The sequence below is a fragment of the Pundamilia nyererei genome, unplaced genomic scaffold (assembly GCF_000239375.1).
Source record: "Pundamilia nyererei isolate P.nyererei 1_Seehausen unplaced genomic scaffold, PunNye1.0 scaffold00167, whole genome shotgun sequence".
Lineage (NCBI taxonomy): Eukaryota > Metazoa > Chordata > Actinopteri > Cichliformes > Cichlidae > Pundamilia > Pundamilia nyererei.
In genome coordinates, this window is record NW_005187568.1 from 800,207 (window position 1) to 818,082 (window position 17,876).

General features: G+C 40.4%; 1 protein-coding gene across 3 annotated transcripts in view; it reads right to left on the reverse strand.

Moving 5' to 3' along the window:
• LOC102199413 (tenascin) overlaps positions 1-17,876 on the reverse strand; it is a 104,905-nt gene that overhangs the window by 53,421 nt on the left and 33,608 nt on the right. For 2 of the 3 annotated variants that reach the window (XM_005745809.1, XM_005745808.1), the window contains exon 1: positions 2,169-2,589. The exons of the other annotated variant lie outside the window; for it this stretch is intronic. The gene's annotated coding sequence lies outside the window, so the exon portion shown is untranslated. Of the gene's footprint in view, positions 1-2,168; positions 2,590-17,876 lie in introns of those variants that run through there. 3 annotated transcript variants of the gene reach the window in all.

Consider the following 17,876-nt stretch of genomic DNA (forward strand, 5'->3'; position numbering starts at 1 on the left):
GGGTCTCATCACTTCTCGCCTTCTGCACCAACTTACCCATTCACATTCTCCCTAAGATGTAGATAAAGGTTTTGATATCAGCCACCATGAGGATGTGATTTTCTTCAAACAGCTTCAAGGTGTAAAGTTTAAATGAATAAATCCCGTCTCTGCCTGCCTTGAAGAACAGCTGACACACCTTAAAGGATTTCACCAGCTTTTGGCGGAAAACCTATAGTGGCCCAAAATAAAGTTTTCGAGACTGAAAACTTTTAAGAGATATGTATTTCTGAATTTTTTTTTTTTTTTTAGCAAAAATGCCTTTTATTCTCTTACAAATTGAAAAAAGGACTAGTAACTGTCTTTGCCTCATACTGTAGGTGTGACTGATACTGCTGCTGCTTCAGTTACCAATGACAGCTCTATAATTCTGCTAATGTTACTGTGTTTTACCAACACACTTTTAGGGAGTTGTGACCACAAAGGCAACATTTTTGACAGAAATGGCAGAAGACTAACATTAAGTGTTTTATCTTATGTCCAACAAAAGAAGAAAAAACCCCCCACAATTGGCAGAAACCCTAAAAATCCCATATTTACTGTCAGCATACTAGTCTATCAAACACCCTCAGGTTGATGGTTTCTCTCTCTACAAACTCCTGTTGGAAACAAAAGCATGAAGCTGAACTCATGATAAGAGGTTGGGAAGCACATGGAGATGTGTGTTCAACCCATAAGCACCACATGTAATCTAATATTTTATACTTTTAGAAACACGTTTCTTTGTTCCTCCTACACACCCCATTATTTGTATTTCCTTGAATGTGATTTTTATCCAGCTAATTTCACACATTTTAATTTCTGTGCATATAGCCATGCCACTGACATGTCTATGTGTGACCACAGTTCAAGTCCTCCAAGGGACTCCCTTTTTTTTTATTTTTTTAACTCAATCAATAAAAGTAGGGTTAGGTTTGTGATATTAAAACTACCTAGCTAGGGTTAGCCAAGTACTTGGTTTCTTAGAAAATTTTCTTGGTTGCCAGGGTGATGCAGAGCTGCTGACAATCTCATCCATAGATGTGATCATATGCATGCAGAAGCAAAGCACGTTTCCTGTTGTATTTGTTTCAAACTCGTGCTGAGCTTAAAGAAATAAAACTATTTGTGTCTGTGTACACGATCAAAGAGCTTATTTCTAAAGACATTTTTTGCCATCTGACCAGGCTGGTGTGTTTGTTTCAGTAAGGCTGCCGCTTTACAACAGGCACTGTGTATGTTGGAGATCTGGGACAGGAACCAACCGGCAGCATCTAATGCAGAGCAGCTGTCTGTCTCCTGGGTTACAGAAGCCTACTGTCTGCTGGCAGCCATAAAGTGTACAGCTGGACCTACTTCAGCAAGTAGTCCAAACACACATGCATGCTCACACTCACATACGTTGGACAAGCGCATAGTAACACTAACCATCTTGGCACTGCTGTGCCATCGGACAATAAGCATCAGCCCTAATGAAGGTAGAATAATTCAGCAGATTATGACACTGTTCTATCTACAAACATCACTCTTTTTTACCGGCTCTCTGGTAATAATAGGGAAACAGCCGACAAGAGGAAAAACTTTTCCCAGTAAAACATAATTGGCAGCCAGGTGCATGCAGTAAAAAGCACAATTAAGACAACCTGAAGGCTCGAATTACAAAACATAGAATGAATTACAGTAACTGCTTTGCAGAGCAAGAAATGGTTTTGCTAACATCATCCACACATTCTCCATGTGAGATCGATGTATAGATTTCAACATGGTCACTATCACTGCCATGAAAACCTGTCAAAGCACCTCAGAAATCAAAGGAAAAATCTGAAATGTTGGTCAGCTTACGCTAGTTACACCAAATTTTCATTTTTGGGGGGCAAACAATCCAGTGAATAATCAAAAGATTTTTTCTAATGCCAATAACCATTGCACTATCTATGCATTTCATAAAATTGGCCAAAACAGGATAGAAATCTTTGGAAAAAGTTTGAATATACACTAATATGGAAGAACAGAGCTGAGACAGTGTGTTTAAAGTTGTCATTCACTGCCATTTCCTTTTCAAAATGGATCTTAATTAGGTAAGTGAAGCAGCCCATTCATTCTGCTCTTATTCAAACACTGGCTCAGTGCAGGTAAAGGAGGTAACTTACCTTGAAGAGAATGCTTGCAGCCTCTCCACCGATGAGCAATCTAAGAAGCCTTGAGGAGAGCCTTATCAGCCTGCCCTGACAAATGTTCTCACCGGTCTGTATCTCTCAGAGCACTGACAGCTCTGTCATCTTCCCTCTTCTCTCTGTTCTCTTTGAGTGTTTACTCGAGTCTACCTAGAGAGCCAGCTGATGTTGAGCAGCCAGTGAGGAGAGAGAGAGAGAGCGAGAGAGAACGAGAGGCTGAGAGAGGGAAAGAGTGAGTGAAAGAGAGAATTCCCTTTCTCTTAAACACTAGACCCTCTGCGGTCAGACTCCACTCCCACCTACTGCTCTCTTAAATGCCCACCCCACCACCTCCACCTCTCCCATTCACCCTCTCCACAGCATTGTGAGTGAAAGCGAAGGAGCTGAAACAGGACGCCTCAAGGCTGGAAGAAGAGAGTGAGCCAGAGAGAGAGAGTAGGAGAGTGAAAATGGGGAAAGGGAGGTGGGTAGAAGGGGTGGAATGGGATGGGGTGGTGGTTGGACCATTAGCAGCAAATTGCAGCGGGCAAGCCAATCGAAAGCAAGATATGAGTGAATGCAGGGCCTGCATTAACATAGCATTAAAGGACTTGAAAGCAGGGAGTGAAAAAGGGCCGCCAAAGGCTCCGTTTGTGAGATTGATGAGCCTGGGTAACAATGAATATGCACTCAAATGATGTGCTGGACCCATGTTGAACATATCATATTAAAACAAAAGTTTTAACTAGCTACTGTTGCTAGTTTCTGATTGCTTATACAAAAAAGGGCAAAAAAAAAAACACCTTACAACACCAAAGAATGGCACCAGATAAATCTCTACAATCCATCTGGGAATTCAAGACTAGAAATAGCGATCCATCTATTTAAATGCTCTTTATAGATTTTTACACTTTCTGACCTAAAGTTCAGAAACATACCAATGTCAGAGGAATTACTTTTGAACATGGAAAATGACGCCAACTGAAAGTCACATAAATTCTATGACGTTTGCAGTTTATACAACCGTCAGTGTCAAAACTGTCAACAAACCATAACACTTTTGTGAAATGTTTGTGATCAGTGTTCTCCAGTTTCAGTGGAATGCCAACTCATGCTTGGCTAAGTCTTTTTAGATGCAAGTCGTGAAACTTGGCAGCCTTCTTTGCAACTGGGAAGTTACTTTAATGCATCTATCGATCGATTGATCTATGTAAATGAACAGTGGTTGCAGAGAAAAAAACTATATGTAAAATAAGCAGTGAAATATTTACATAAGGCTTCACCAATTTTGCAAAAAAAAAAAAAAGTTTAGGAAAAAGTTTTGTTCTCCTTTCAGTTACACATCAAATACACATCCACCCAGTTTCACAACAATATGGTTCAATCCAGGTGTCTTGTTCTTTCTGATGTTGGCACATCCATCTCAACGGTAATCTGCTCCTTGTCAACCACCACTCTGTCTTGTTGTTTGGCCAGTAGCTGCTTGTCTGTCTGGAACTTGAAGTCCCACAGCCCTGCCATTCTCAAACACCTTTGGCAACGTCACCCATCAGTACTTGGGGACTTCTAATCCATATGCAGCTCAGCTTTTTCCCGCACTCTATTCCAGTGACTTGGCTATGCTTTTACATTCTGCTGCTATGTACTGTACAGAGGTACCTTTGCACAGCCTGCAACTTGGGTACTGTTGGCTGTGGCAGACTGCCTGGATCCGGTGCCGGGGGCTTGCTCTTATGTTTTTTTTTCTTTGTTTTCTGGCTTTATTTGATAGGTACAGTGAAGAATTGCAAGTATAGGAGAGGTGGAGAACGAGTCAAAAGGGCCATTGGTCGGACTCAAACCGGCATCCGCCATTCTCAGTCATATGGCATCTGGTTACCTGCACTGAGCTAAACCAACGCCCGGGCACAGCCTTTTCTAGCCACTGATAGGATTTGTCTTAGCCTCTTCCTCGGTAATTGGTACAACCCATGCAGGGACTTGATTATCCATGATAGTTCCTCTTCCTGTTCCTCATCACGGTCTGTCTTCAGCTGCCTGAAGCACTCTTGGAGCATCTCATCTCAGGATGCAAGCTTTATGATGTGTTTATAGATACTTTAGCCTGGACTGTGGCTTGACTGCCGCTGATCCTAGTTGTCCTTTCCGTTGCAGGACAGCCTCAGGGTACAAGCCTTCACGGTCCCATTGAGTTCCTGATTAAGGTTACCAGTACAGTATTGTAGCCTTGTATAGTGCCAAGCACTCCAGTGCCCACATGTAGGCCACTGAGTCAGAGACTTTCTTGTATTCAGACAATATACGGCATATAATAGCATTATTACTTTATTATTCGAATGATTACTTTAGTATCTTTGAATTTCAGATTTCGGTTACATACTGCAGATTATGGTACAGACCATAGTTAGTTCCTGAAGTCCAACAAAAAAAGATGGGATTTGGATGATTATATTGATAGAATAATGGGGGTTTCATTGATTTATCCATTTAGTGACTAAGGCTGTGACTGCCAAGTTAAAACCTGACACGCTTGATCAAACAGTCGTGTCAGTAACAATGTCTATAGTTTTCTTTGGATACCAATTGTATGGTGGATGCAATTCTGCGCTAAATAATTTATGTAAACAGGGAGAGCCGCCTGAAGTAAATACAGGAACAAAGAGTTTAGGAGGATCCTGCTTTACTCAGTTCAGATTACACTGGACCTGTGACTTTAAAATAGAGAGAAAAGCTCTTTCATGAGAATGAGTGTGGAGGAGGGTGTGACATTCATTAAGTCAAAATATCACTCCTAAGACTGATTGTAAAAGCCTTTACTGGTGGTACTGGGTTGGGTTCTGCTCAGTGCTTAACCTCTTTATCAGGCTACCAGCAATCTAGCTAGGTGTTGAGTTGGGGTTGGGTTTGTCAACAGACATTTGGCATTACAGTTTTTTTCTGTTAAAAAAACAATCCCCATTTGGACGTTTCAAAGATGTGAACATTCTATAAAAAAATTTGTGAATGTGAACTTAAACAAATCCTAATCCTAACCCAGGTGACAGTAACCTCATGGATGCTAAAATGGTAAAACTGCAATTTCTCGAGCAACACGACTGTACATTTCCATCTTTTTTGAAGCACCTTTTGGGAAATATGCATTCTCTAATCTCAAACGTATGAAACACTGATAAAGATTGCTGGTATGTGAGCGACAATCTATTCTAAACATCAGTGGGGTGTACGTGCCGAGGTTTACATCAAGACTGAACAGAGCTTTTCTCTTCAGGGGAAATGATCCTCGTCTTGCTGCTGAGAGCCTGTGGCCAGTCAGGCAGAAAACATCTTCTCTAATCCCATATAAAGCACAATGACACACATGCAGCACAGCTATAGTTGTGATAAAAAGCAAAATTCAATGACTTGAGGGGCCCCTAAATTTTGGTTCTCATCCCTGCTCCCCAGAGAGAAGAGGGAAATGTACACAGTCTGGGGGATAAAGATTTTTTTAATGACTTCTTGCTGTAATGATATCATTTAGATGAGAGAACTGGTTGAAGGCTTGGCTATGTATAGCACCTGTTTTAAATGACTGTAAATGTAGAATCCCTGCGTCTCTCCATCTGTTCCTGTTCTCACCTTCCTGTTGCACTCTCTCTTTCCTTTTCCCTCCTTCACAGCCCCGACAGGCTTCGCAGAGAATTGCTGTGGGAGTTCTCCACCTCCCTGTTTGCAAAGGCGTACCTGTTCGCCAACTTTCGGAACAAGTGAACTGAGCGGGTTTGATTTCCCAGATGACACCCGGTACGTGAATCCTCGCCTGTCATCCAATTTCAAACCAGACGTCTGCTTGAGGGAGCCTATTTTATTTCCATTAGAGCAAAACAAGGTTTGGTTTTATCGGCTGTCTTAACATATACACAGAAGGAAAAGTGGTACAATAACTGAGCATAAAGAGAGAACCGCTACCTGAGTGGAGTGTTACTATATAGGGCAAGAAACATCACAAGGGACGGGCTATTTTCAAGAACTGGTTCTTGCAAAATAATCAATATAAAATTCAATTTTTGAGCTGGAAAGCGCAATCAAATCAGTTATGAAACAATACACAATAATGAGGTTTTGGTGGTCTTTGCAATCCTCACTGCAGGAAAATTTCATCTAAAAGGAAAAGTGAGGCAAAGGTTGCCTAGAGCACGTATAATAAGGTCTTCTTGCCACCATATAATTGGTGGTGTCTAACTTGAAGGAAGGAAGGAAAAGGGACTCTGTGGGAAGTGAGACACATTCTGTCAATGACAGTGAGACCTAATTATACGATTGCAGCCCCTGCAGCCATGGTGCATGTCAAAGCGGGCAGCAATAAGGCTGTCGATGGGAAGACACACCACCTGCAGTTGGTGTGTGTGAGCTTTCAGGTGACCTGGAAAGACCTGTTTACCTCATTAAAAATGAATCACAAGGTAATAAGGGCTCCGCTCTCCATTCCTCCCTCCCAATGTCTGTCCTTCATCCATTATGCAACAGTGAGGTGGGGTGGTGTGGGTTAAGTCCTCAGGGAGGGTCACTTGGATGGACACCCAGTCTGCCCCCTCCTCCACAAGCTACTGAAACCCCCTCTATGATTCAATAATGAGAGAATAACACAGCAATGGGGAGTATAATGTTGGTGACGAGCAATGCGGCAGGGAGTCCAGGTAGCAGCAGCCATCAGCTGTTTTTTAGAGGGCTATCTGCATCAGAGTGTATTTGTAATAATAACCAGTTTAATCTAAGAGGGACTGTAATTTCAATAAACAAAGTAATAGACTCTGCTTTCAACAGCTCTGTGCGATGGAAAAAAACAAGATGTGTGTAAGGTGGGGGGGAGTAGCTGACAAGGATATTCCAATTTAATTGAGTTCAATTTAATTCAAAGCAGGTGCTTTAGATTGTAAGGTAAAGACCCTACAATAAGAGAAAACCCCAACAATCAGACCTGACCCGCTATGAGCAAGCAGTTTAAAGCTCACTCATTAATAGATCTCTTATACAGGAACCACAGACGGTCTACAAGATAGACATAGCCACCGGTCTCTTACAACTTCATTGTTAGCATTTTAGCATTTGCATTTCAAATTTGGATAGCAAGCTGCAAAGGTGCAATGAACAGTTAGTCATATTAGTTCATTATTAGCTAACATAATACTCTAGTTTCACTCACCAAAACTGAAGCACAAACTGTGCCACACGACGAGTCTGAATATGAGCTGAGAATCCTTTAAAAATTCTCCATGAAGAGAAAACAACAGGAACAGAATAGAGAGGTCCACTGGAGGGTGAGGCTGAGATATCAGCTCCCGCTGTCTGTCTTGGCACCTGTATAAAGACACAGACATGCTCCTAACTCCAGCATTAAAACATTTATGTGTGTGGTGAGTGAGTGGGGAGTAGACTATAACTATAAATATGCTTTTTAATGCTGTGAGGTTAGACATTTAAATGTGAGAAACAATGGGAAGTTTTGCATTCACCCTCGCGCGGCACCTCAAGGAACTGCAGTTTTCGTCACTTCCAGGTTGGCGCTAGCTAGACCGTATAACATTTTTGGCCAACAATGAATTAATAGAGCTCATCAAAGTGTAAATTGTTTCACTAGCTCACGTGTTATAAAACCATACATCAAACAAATGTAAATACTAGACAAAGATAACCTGAGTAAATACAAAATGCATTTTTTTCTAGGTGAGAAGCTTAGCATTGCAAACTGAGCATTGCACCAGAAAAGACCACACACAGACACAACTGCTGCATTCATCTGTACAAATGGCCGGTAAACGACCTTAGTACAGAGTCAGGGCTTGTATCTGTGCTCTGGCCCTTGACCTCAGACCCTATAATCCTTCTCACATAACTTTTGTGTTGCTACAGTTGGCGCTCTGTATCTCCGTGCTTGCCAACTGCTTCAGAAAAGTTGACAGTGCAGATTCAACACTTGAGCTCTCAGGATCTGCGTAATATACATAAGATCTAAAATGTTCCAAGATGGCACAGAATGTTAACAACCTTTTCTGCACTGCACTAAAAAACAAATAGAACATGTCAAAGACAGTAAACCATTTCCTCCTGACTGGCTGCCCACAAAAAACTCAGGGCTTAGAGTGAATAAGAATTTTACCACAAGGGAGCCAGCTAAGCTACAGTAAAGGAACGCAAGGTTAAATGCTAAGCTTCCTCCATGTACTTTGGTTCCGAGGAGAAACGATGATCTGTGCCGACAGGAATTAATAACCAGTGGTTTGGAAAGTGAAACTGGCAGCTAGTATAGCTGAGTGAACACAGTTGTCCGGTCCATTTCCAGACACAGGAGTGTCTAGTATGAAGTGGGTGACCCTCCTGGGTGAACTGACCTCTCTGAGACCTGACCTTACTCAGTGGTAATGGGGGAGAAAGCAATGCCAAAAAGACACCCAAGAGAGTTGAGGTTACAAGACTAACCATCTTTCAACTCATTCTTTCCAACATCGGGTTAGAAAAACAAAAGGTGGGAAAATTGGGCTGTACTACCACTACAAGCCTTGACAGACAATAAACAGATGTTGCTCCAAAATTATAGGGCCATAAAGGCGACTGGCAAGCTAAGAATTAGCATCCAAATTAAGGCACATTAGAAGTAAAATAATAGGAAATTATTTCTATGTACAATTAAAAGAAATGAAAAAACAAAACTCTAATTAAATGAAAGACAAATACAAAATTGATAAAAGGAAAAAAGACCATTTAAACATGAAACCTTGAAATAAATGATTAAATAAGTACATAGTAAAATATAAGTAAATAATAACCCCAAAATAAATAACTCACCTGAGAGCTGGTAAAACCTTTAATCACACATATAGCTATATATCCATTTGATTGTTTAACAAAATATCCACCAAACAACTCCACAAGATATATAACCATAATCCTGTAAGGCTGTCATCCGTCACAACTAGTCCTAACCTTAAATTTAGGAGACAAATTGCAATAGATTCTGATCCATGTCAGATAGAATGATTATAGGCGAACAGTAGCTTTGGGTGTTAAAGACCTTTCCTCATCTTTCTCACCAACAAGATGGTTTCTTCTCTTTTTCTGCATATGGCAACTATTGAAGATGAGAAATGTACACTGTCATCTTTGCACACAAGTTGTCTTTTGGCATCAGTGCTTTCACACCCTCACTGCTGTAATATTGGATATTGTGAACCTGCTTTTTACCGTTTTACTGAGTGACAAAATCCTCATAATGGGTCTCAGGGAGACTAGTTGTTTATTAGTTACATTGTACTTCCACTTTTATTTACTGGTTAGATTGAGACACTATAAACTCCTTGGTTAGACTGAGGGTTTGAGATCATATGTACTCATTTATAACAGTAACTGTTCACACTGAAAACTGATGAGTTGACGAGTTGACCAAGCTCACTAAAGTCATAGCATGGTGCAGCAAGCTCCACCACCCAAGGACACCTTGTCTACAACTGAGAAATGCCAACAAGCACACCATCTTGTTACTTTTACGAAACTACATGTACTGTACTCAAAATAGTGAGTGCAAGTACAGAAGTACTTAATTTGAGACCCAGCGCTTGTTATGTACCTCTGCAATCCCTGGGCCTGAGATGACGGTGCAAGAGAATTTGGCAGGTGAATAAGCTTCAGATCATCAGTCATTTTTAAATTAAACAAAGAGAACTCAAGTAAATACAGTTTTTCAATGATTGTTTCATTTATTAATGATAACAATTATCCAAACCTACCTCACCCATTGTGGAGAAGTATTTGGCAGTAGGTATTTCACATTGACATGGAGGACTTTGGGTGAATTTTAAAAATTCAGCAGCACTAGAGGGTTTTTGAGTATGAAGAGATGGATTTAGGCCCAGCCTTTGACTAGATTTATTTGTACTGTGTTTTAGATCATTGGGCTTCTGTGTAACCCAAGTATACTTAAGCATCAGGGCACAAAGTGATGACCAAACATTCTCCTTCAGGATTAATGGACTGATTCTACTACTCTCCCAGAGTACTCAAAGCGCTCTATACAACATGCCACTTTCATGCAATTACACAAGCACTTTCTTCTAAGCTTTTTTTAGTGCTTCCTAGCTAACATTCATACACATTCATACTCTCCATCAGAGAGCAACTTGGGGTTCATATATTGCCCATGGATACAGGAGGAACCAGGGATCGAACCACTAACCTTCCAATCAGTAGATGACTTGCTGTACCTCCTGAGCTACAGCCACCCACTGGATTGTTATGGCAGGTCACCCAGATCCTGAAGCAGGAGAGCTTCACACTACTCTCACCATGTTTCATTGCTGTTGTGGTGTTCTTTGTATGAAATGCTGTGTTAGCTTTACACCAGATGTAATAAGATGAAAACCTTTCAAGTCTTTAAGTCAGTCCCCAGAATATTTTCCCAAAAGTCATCAAAATGTTTTCTGGCAAATGCGCGATGAGCTTTTGTGTTCTTTTTGGTCAGCAATAGCTTTTGCTCTGTAACTCTCTCCTGCATGCCATTTTTTCCAGTCTCTTGCTTTTTGCTGAATCATAAACACTGACCTCAACTGACGGAAGTGAGGTCTACAGTTGTCAGTTCTCTTGTGCGGCCTTAATGTAATGTTGCACCCACAGGCTGGATCGTAACAAGAATGAAGGCTTGATCTGATTTTAGACCTTAGAGTTTTCCAGTTAGCTTTCTTGGAAACAAAGATATACATGACTTTTTGCAGCCTATTTCTGTAATATGATGTCCTTTACATTTACTTTTCTAAATGCTGCACTGAGAAATCTTTTAATGGTTGTGTTTTGGTCTGTTTGATCAAGCTAAGCTGTGCTAATTGCTCAGAGCTAAAGAACACAAGAAAAAGGTTATTATAGAAGCAAAGATTGATGTGCTTGTAAGTAAGCTAAATGAAATAAAACAAATAATAGAAAAATATATGACCACTCAAATCCAAAGAAAGTGCACACAAAATAAATAAAAAATAAAATTGTATTATGCATTTAAGGAGGCTCAAGATGTGTTAAATTTGTAGCCTGTTCTCACTATACTGTGGACAAAGTGCTTGTCTGATTGCCACACAGCCTCTGAAACCCCTCCCCCACACATCCTTCTGATGTCAGAAGCCTGGGGGGCTGCAGCGCACAATTTTTGCCACATTCTGAAATTGACAATCCGACAGGTTCTCACCTCACACAGTGATATGCCAGCTGTGCGGAGGTGAGACTACTTTCAAGCATGCTAGGCCTTAAGCAGTAGGCAGGTCTGCATTCAGCACCTTGATGAGGCAGTATCGCTTGGATCAAGCGAGACGATGAAAATGTCCTGAAATATTGCGTCACATTTAGTGTTCAGTCAGTCAGTTGGGGGAGAAAAAAAATCCATCTCCCTGAGATAATTGTAATAAAGTGTGAAGATTATTTTGCTGGTTCAAGTATAGCATCTCTCTGAAATAATTGTGGATGGTGAAGTGATATTTGAAGGAATCCAGCATATTGCACAGAAATATAGTCAGAAACTGCTGGAAAAATCAGGTTTGAAGGAAAATGAACCATATTTAATGCATGATGCATTTACGTTACTAGGGTATTATATCAGTTATGAGTTTCTGTAAGCAAATGTTCAGCCTGCACTGGTGTTTTACTTGAAACGCACGGTGGACTTTCTTTCTTTCTGAAAATGTAGTGTTTTAACATGTGGCCAAAAAACAAATCTCTAATTCCAACACTGTACAGCTTGCCAGTGCCTGGAGGCTGTCAAGAGGTAACTAAGATAGTGGAGAACACAGTTATTTATTCATTTATTTATTGCTTTATCTATGTAGTAGTAGTATGTGTAACAGCATGGATGCTTGCAAAGACGGATCTCTTCTATTTTAAGCCTTACAGAGGAGTCCCTATAGAATAGTATGGCAGATCCCACTCTGTGTCTCCTCGCTGAACCCGAGCTTGTATTTGACATCACACAGGTGGAGACAGATACGCAGTTAGTGTATATGTCAGCCTGCATTGCTTTGTAGATTAATGTGTCTGCAAGTTCAGAGAATTTCTGCAAGACTGTAAAACCTAAGCTACAGTAATATAGCTTATGGCTTGAATATGATGTGATTTGTGCCACAAACCATAACAGAAGCATAAGCTGCTGGATTCAATCTGACAACGAGGCAATAAGGTTGATATTTTACTATCAGGGGCGCACTGCACCATCGTTAGAGGAGTTTAAGTTTTTGTATCTCTCTTCCCCAGCACTCTTACTGCAGAGCTGATGTGCAACCTGGGACACATTTAAAGAACAACACCTTCAGGAACTTTAGTAGGAAGATAAAGGTATAGCATGCCAAGAACAAATAGTTGAATATGACCAACATGACTAAACAGAGAACAGGCATTACTTTTAATCATTGAATAAAAAGTAACATCTTATGACATTTTTTCTCTGTGAATAAAAACGAAATAATACATAGAACTGGGAACAGGAAACATTGATTTATTTACTGGCTTCAGTCATATTGTAGGTGTTGTGGTAAACTTTTTGATTTACTATCATTCAGTTATTAGCTATGGTCTTAATCTTTGGATATTCACCAAATGACTGAGTGGTTGAAAATTTTTTTAAATTTTTATATATGTTGTGAGCTCTAAGCCAATCCACTGGGAGTTTATGAGCATGTCAGACAGGTAGGAGGCTCCAGAGGAGACCCAGAACACACCAGTGAGACTGTATTTCATCTACCTTTGGAAAACTTCAATGACCCAAAAGAGGACCTTCAATCTTTTTGCTGGGTATGGGGACATGCCCAGCCTTCCGTGCGTGCTTCTGCTGGCTCCATTTAGATGAAGCCCGATATTGTGATTGCAATCAGTTTGACTGCATTAAGCCTTAGGTTGTTTGACATTTCCACCTGAAACAAACACCCAAAAACTCAGTAACAGCTTTACAAACTGTGAGCCAAAATAAACAACATTGGGTTTTACAGATAAGAAACACTTGGGGGAATTCTGAAACACAATAAATCTTCTTATCCTTACTGCATGTACAGAGGGAGATTTGGAAATCTGCAAAAAGCACTCTTGTAAAAATAAATGAATAGATGATGCTGGTGTTATTTTATTCTTTTTAAAAACAGCTCAGCTACGTAATCCAATTTGATATAACTAAATCAAAGCAGAAAAATGTTACCTCCATATCAGTTTTATTAGTAGTAGGTGGCCAATTCAGTGAATGTACCATGCTAAGCAACCTTCGAAAAATGGGTCAGGTTCAAATTCTTAACGTCTGGTAGTGGAGCCTCCAGGGTGAGAGCTTTTAAAAGAAAAACCCACAACTCCATATGAAGGTTTCAGTCAGAATAAAGAGGCATGATTCAAATTTCATAAACCGATCCATATAAATTGAAATTTGAATGAAAACGTGAACCCTGTAAAATGTTTTGACATCATCTGTGCTCTGTGGATATGTCCCCCCTGCACTGCCAAGCCTTGGTTCAAATGTTGTCACTGACTGCAAAAATCAGGCTCTATAGAAATCTATGAGGGAGTGTCCTATAGGCCTAGTAAACACTTTCCTGGTGTGTTTATATCTGTTGTTAGTTTAAAATCTAAGTGAATATGAATTGTAAATATGGCCCCTACTGTACTAAAAATGGATGAGGTATGCTTAAGGATGGACGCCTCCTGTTATTGACAAGATCCTACTACAAGTGTTCCTCTGTTTCAGAGTAAGCTCCAAACCTCACATATGATATCTGATTTACAGCAGGTCATCTATTAAAACAACCATGGTTGGTGGTTTGATCTCTGGCTCCTTCTGTTTGCGTGCCAAAGTATCCTTGGGCAAGATCCTGAACCCCACATTGCTCTCTGATGCATTCATTGGAGTGCAAATGCACTTAGGCATAGACTATGTGTGAATGAGGCAAGTTGTATAAAGTGCTTTGAGTGCTTGAGTAGAAAAACATTATATAAGAAGCAGGTCCATTTACCAATTTCACATAACAGTTGGTAACATATGCTTATATGCAGTCTATGATGTATCCACTTCCCTGTTTGACAGCTGCTTTTATTTCAACAATTGTGTATATTCAACTTAGGTTTCTGGATGTACTTTCAACATTTGAAATGCAAGTAAAAATCTGGCTGTGCCGCATATGTGTTGTCAAATTGCCAAAGATGTTGTCTTCATTTCAGGACATGTTCACACAATAACTGAGACTTCTGTTGATGTGGGCAAGGGAGGGCATCTTCACAGACAGCTTCTAGTTGAAGCTAGAGAGCTCCCCAGCCATTCACGCCCAGCATCTCTTTATGGTTGCTTTACCACAGTCTGTCTGGGCAAAAGGGTTTAAGCCTATGTCTTTTCCTCTTTTGTCTGCTCTCCTGGGGGACATGAATGGGAGGTTGGGGTCTGAACAAAAGGCAGATCATGGGTCTACTGGGGGGGACAAATGAGCTTAGTTTGGGTAATGGCAGCCAAAAGGAAAGGGAGGTCTGAAGAAGTATTGTGGCTCACCTAGGACCGGAACGGGAGGGGAGATGAGTTCTCCAGGATGAACAGCTGAGATTCTCCTTCCCACACTGCATATACTTAGTCACTATCTGACGACGACAACAACAGGGCCCGTACTGTTTACAGGGCAGAGGAAGGGAGCGAGTCAGTGAAAAGCAGTGAAAAGAAAGACCAGCTGATTGCATGTTTCTCCATGGCAACTCTTAGTCCCGATTAGAGATGTAGTCCTCATAAAAAGGAGGCTGAACTCTGACCCATAGCTGGTGATCATCATGACACACTTAAAACACCCGAATATCATTACGCTCAATTCAAAACAATGACCTTATACACAAGAGTTTGTATTACTGCAACACACGAGAACGTAGGAATACTAATTTCGGATGTGTTTAAGGATTTAAAGCATTTGAATCCATGTGTACACTTCTGCATTTCAGTCTCATATGCTGCTGTATTTTCCTTCACCAGTGCAACCTGTGAGGTGACAGACCCCCCTTTTTCCTGGGATCAAGACCTTTTTGTTCAAAGGAGATGGAGCTGAGATTTTTCTAAATGTCACCTTATCACAAATGCCATTTAAATTCCATCCTTCTTTCCACCTTTGCTGCTTCTCACTTTCTTTTTTGTTGAAAAAAAACCCCATTCCTTCTTCCCCCCACATGCACACTCCACACCATCCCTATGTCATTTTCCCCATCTCCCTTGTGGGTTTCCTTGTCTGCTGCTGTTGTTGCTTGCTTAAAAGCTTTTCTCTTTTCTCTGTTGCACATCCTGCAGACAGCAAGTCAGAGAAGAAGTTACACTTGCTTAGAGCAATCCAAGAAGAACCAGGCTGTCCTCTCTTCCAGGGCGTCCTAAAATTGCAGTTATCTCATAAGATGTTTTTCACCCATGAATAATTGCTGGAGAATCAGGTTGCGATAGGAAATTATGGGTTTCAGATGCACTAACACTACTGAAAATACTGCACAGTTTAGCTGAGTGAGCTGCTTCATTAGAGGATACAGGACCAAGAATTCTTAGTAAACCCCTCAGGCAGCTAGCTACATCCAAATATCAATAGTATCAATACCAATGCTGGTATTGATATCTGATTTATACTGGCGCGATAGGCTCAATACTTTGTTTTTATCCTCAGTTTTTAGTCTGGTGAATTGTGTTAAATAATTCATTTTTTTGAAAATGAAAAAAATATGCATCAAACATGCACTATGAAAACAGTCTGAACCTTTTTGTGTTGACTGTCACGTCTGTTCTATTTATAGTACATTTAAATAACAGAAGTTAACCCCAAGTACTTTAGAGACGGGTACATTTACATTCCAGCTCTCCAAAGGACCAATTATCAAAGTACATGCAAAATGGAAAGGTGTATTTTGTTATATTAACCAATTATTGTGAAAAATGAAAAATAGAGTGATTTAGTGGTAATTAAAATGTTTTCAGAATTACAATTTAATGATTTATCTCATAAATCATGACAGAATGCTCTCCCATTCACAAGTTGCCTTTATTTGTTAAAAGTATCAGTATCGGTACTGGCATTAATTAATTAATTAATGGCTCTGTATTTACTTGGTATCAGATTGATAATTTGCAGTACTGCACAGAACTACTGGTTAGGCTTGTGTTGATGGATGATGATCTTAGGGGTTGATAATAATCAGAGTGATCAGCAGCAGCTTCCCAATGTAATTCTTCCTCAATTTAAGTCTACTTTCTGTTTGTTCATGTTGGAAATAGGGGGAAAAATTATCTTTCTCTGTCACTCTCATCAGTATCAGTAACGCTGTTGAGTTTGGGCAATGTGCATTGTAGTGGATGGATAGTGTTGCCTCATATTTATCGTAGGTGGTAACCCTGAGCCTACATTTTGAAGAAAGGCAAAATGAACTTTTTGGAGGGAAAAGAGAAACATTTTTTATGGATGTACTGTAGAATAATTACAGTGGGGTCTCTCTGAGCGCCTTGTGCTCCTGAATGACATCTAATAGCACCTAAACATATAAAAACAGTTTAAAGTCGGCCATAAGGCTGTGATTTGGATGTCTATGATGTGACTGATCGCTGATGGCGACCTTTGGGTGCAAAGCTGGGCTGGCAGGCTGACAGGTGATGTGTGAAGTGACATAAGATGAGCTACTGAATAATGGGCCCTTGTCAAAGCCTTTTCCTTTGCTTTAGAAGAGCTAACACACAAGCCAGAGCGGTCCAGGCTCCCATGATTGATGCCCACCTCAGGATTGGGCTCTGATAGGCTGTTGGTGGTCCCTGAATGTGAATTAAATGTAGCTCTTGTTTCAGTCATGTCACAGTGCCACAGCCATTCACAATATCTTCATCTGCTATAGTGGTGGAGACATTAAAAAATGGCATGCTTTGTAAATCTATTTAAGCTCTGTGAGGATATCTGTTAGAGAAACTGTGGTGCAATGAATTTTAATGAGGACCATTCTCTTAGAAATACTTTGTAAGAGGTGTTTCTAATGGGAACTGAGACAGGGGGATGTTAACTTTTATAGCTTATCTCCACAGTTTATATTACCCAACAGTAGAGCTGGAAGCATAAACACTCTAAGGAAGGCTTAGTGCATTCTCCTTTCATTTCCCTTTTTTATAAATGCATAAAAATCTTCTCCCTCTTTGCTTTTGTGTAAACAGTGAAGAAGAAGCTTCATAATCTAGACTTTATGAGATTTTAAAGATGACCAGAATAAATCATTTTCTTTATTTAGTAAAGTCATTAGTGATTTTCCAGTGTAAATTTACTAGCGTGAATAAATCAGCTGTGAGCCAAAGAGCACAGCCTGTGGCTCTTGAGGAAACAGCTGTCCATCATAAGAGTGCAGCAGCTGGGAAGGATAAAGGTGAGAGGTGAGGGCAGGAAGGTCAGCACTGAGGAGAAGGTCTGTGGGACAATAGGTTGAAGTGTGGCCTTAAGATGAAGCAGCTGTGAATAGACTCAAATGCCAATTCCCTCTATACATCCATTACCTTTTCTCAATCACTTTCAACAAGGAGCCATTAGAAGGCTATTCATTGTATCAACATTGTTCCAGTGTGGAAAAGGGCCGAGGTGACCACGGTCTCTTAATGATGTAGAATATTCAATATTCTCTAGTCTTTGTCTTTGGACCACTGAAATATCTTTATTGTCAAATCGGAATCTAAGGATTTTCTATCTATCT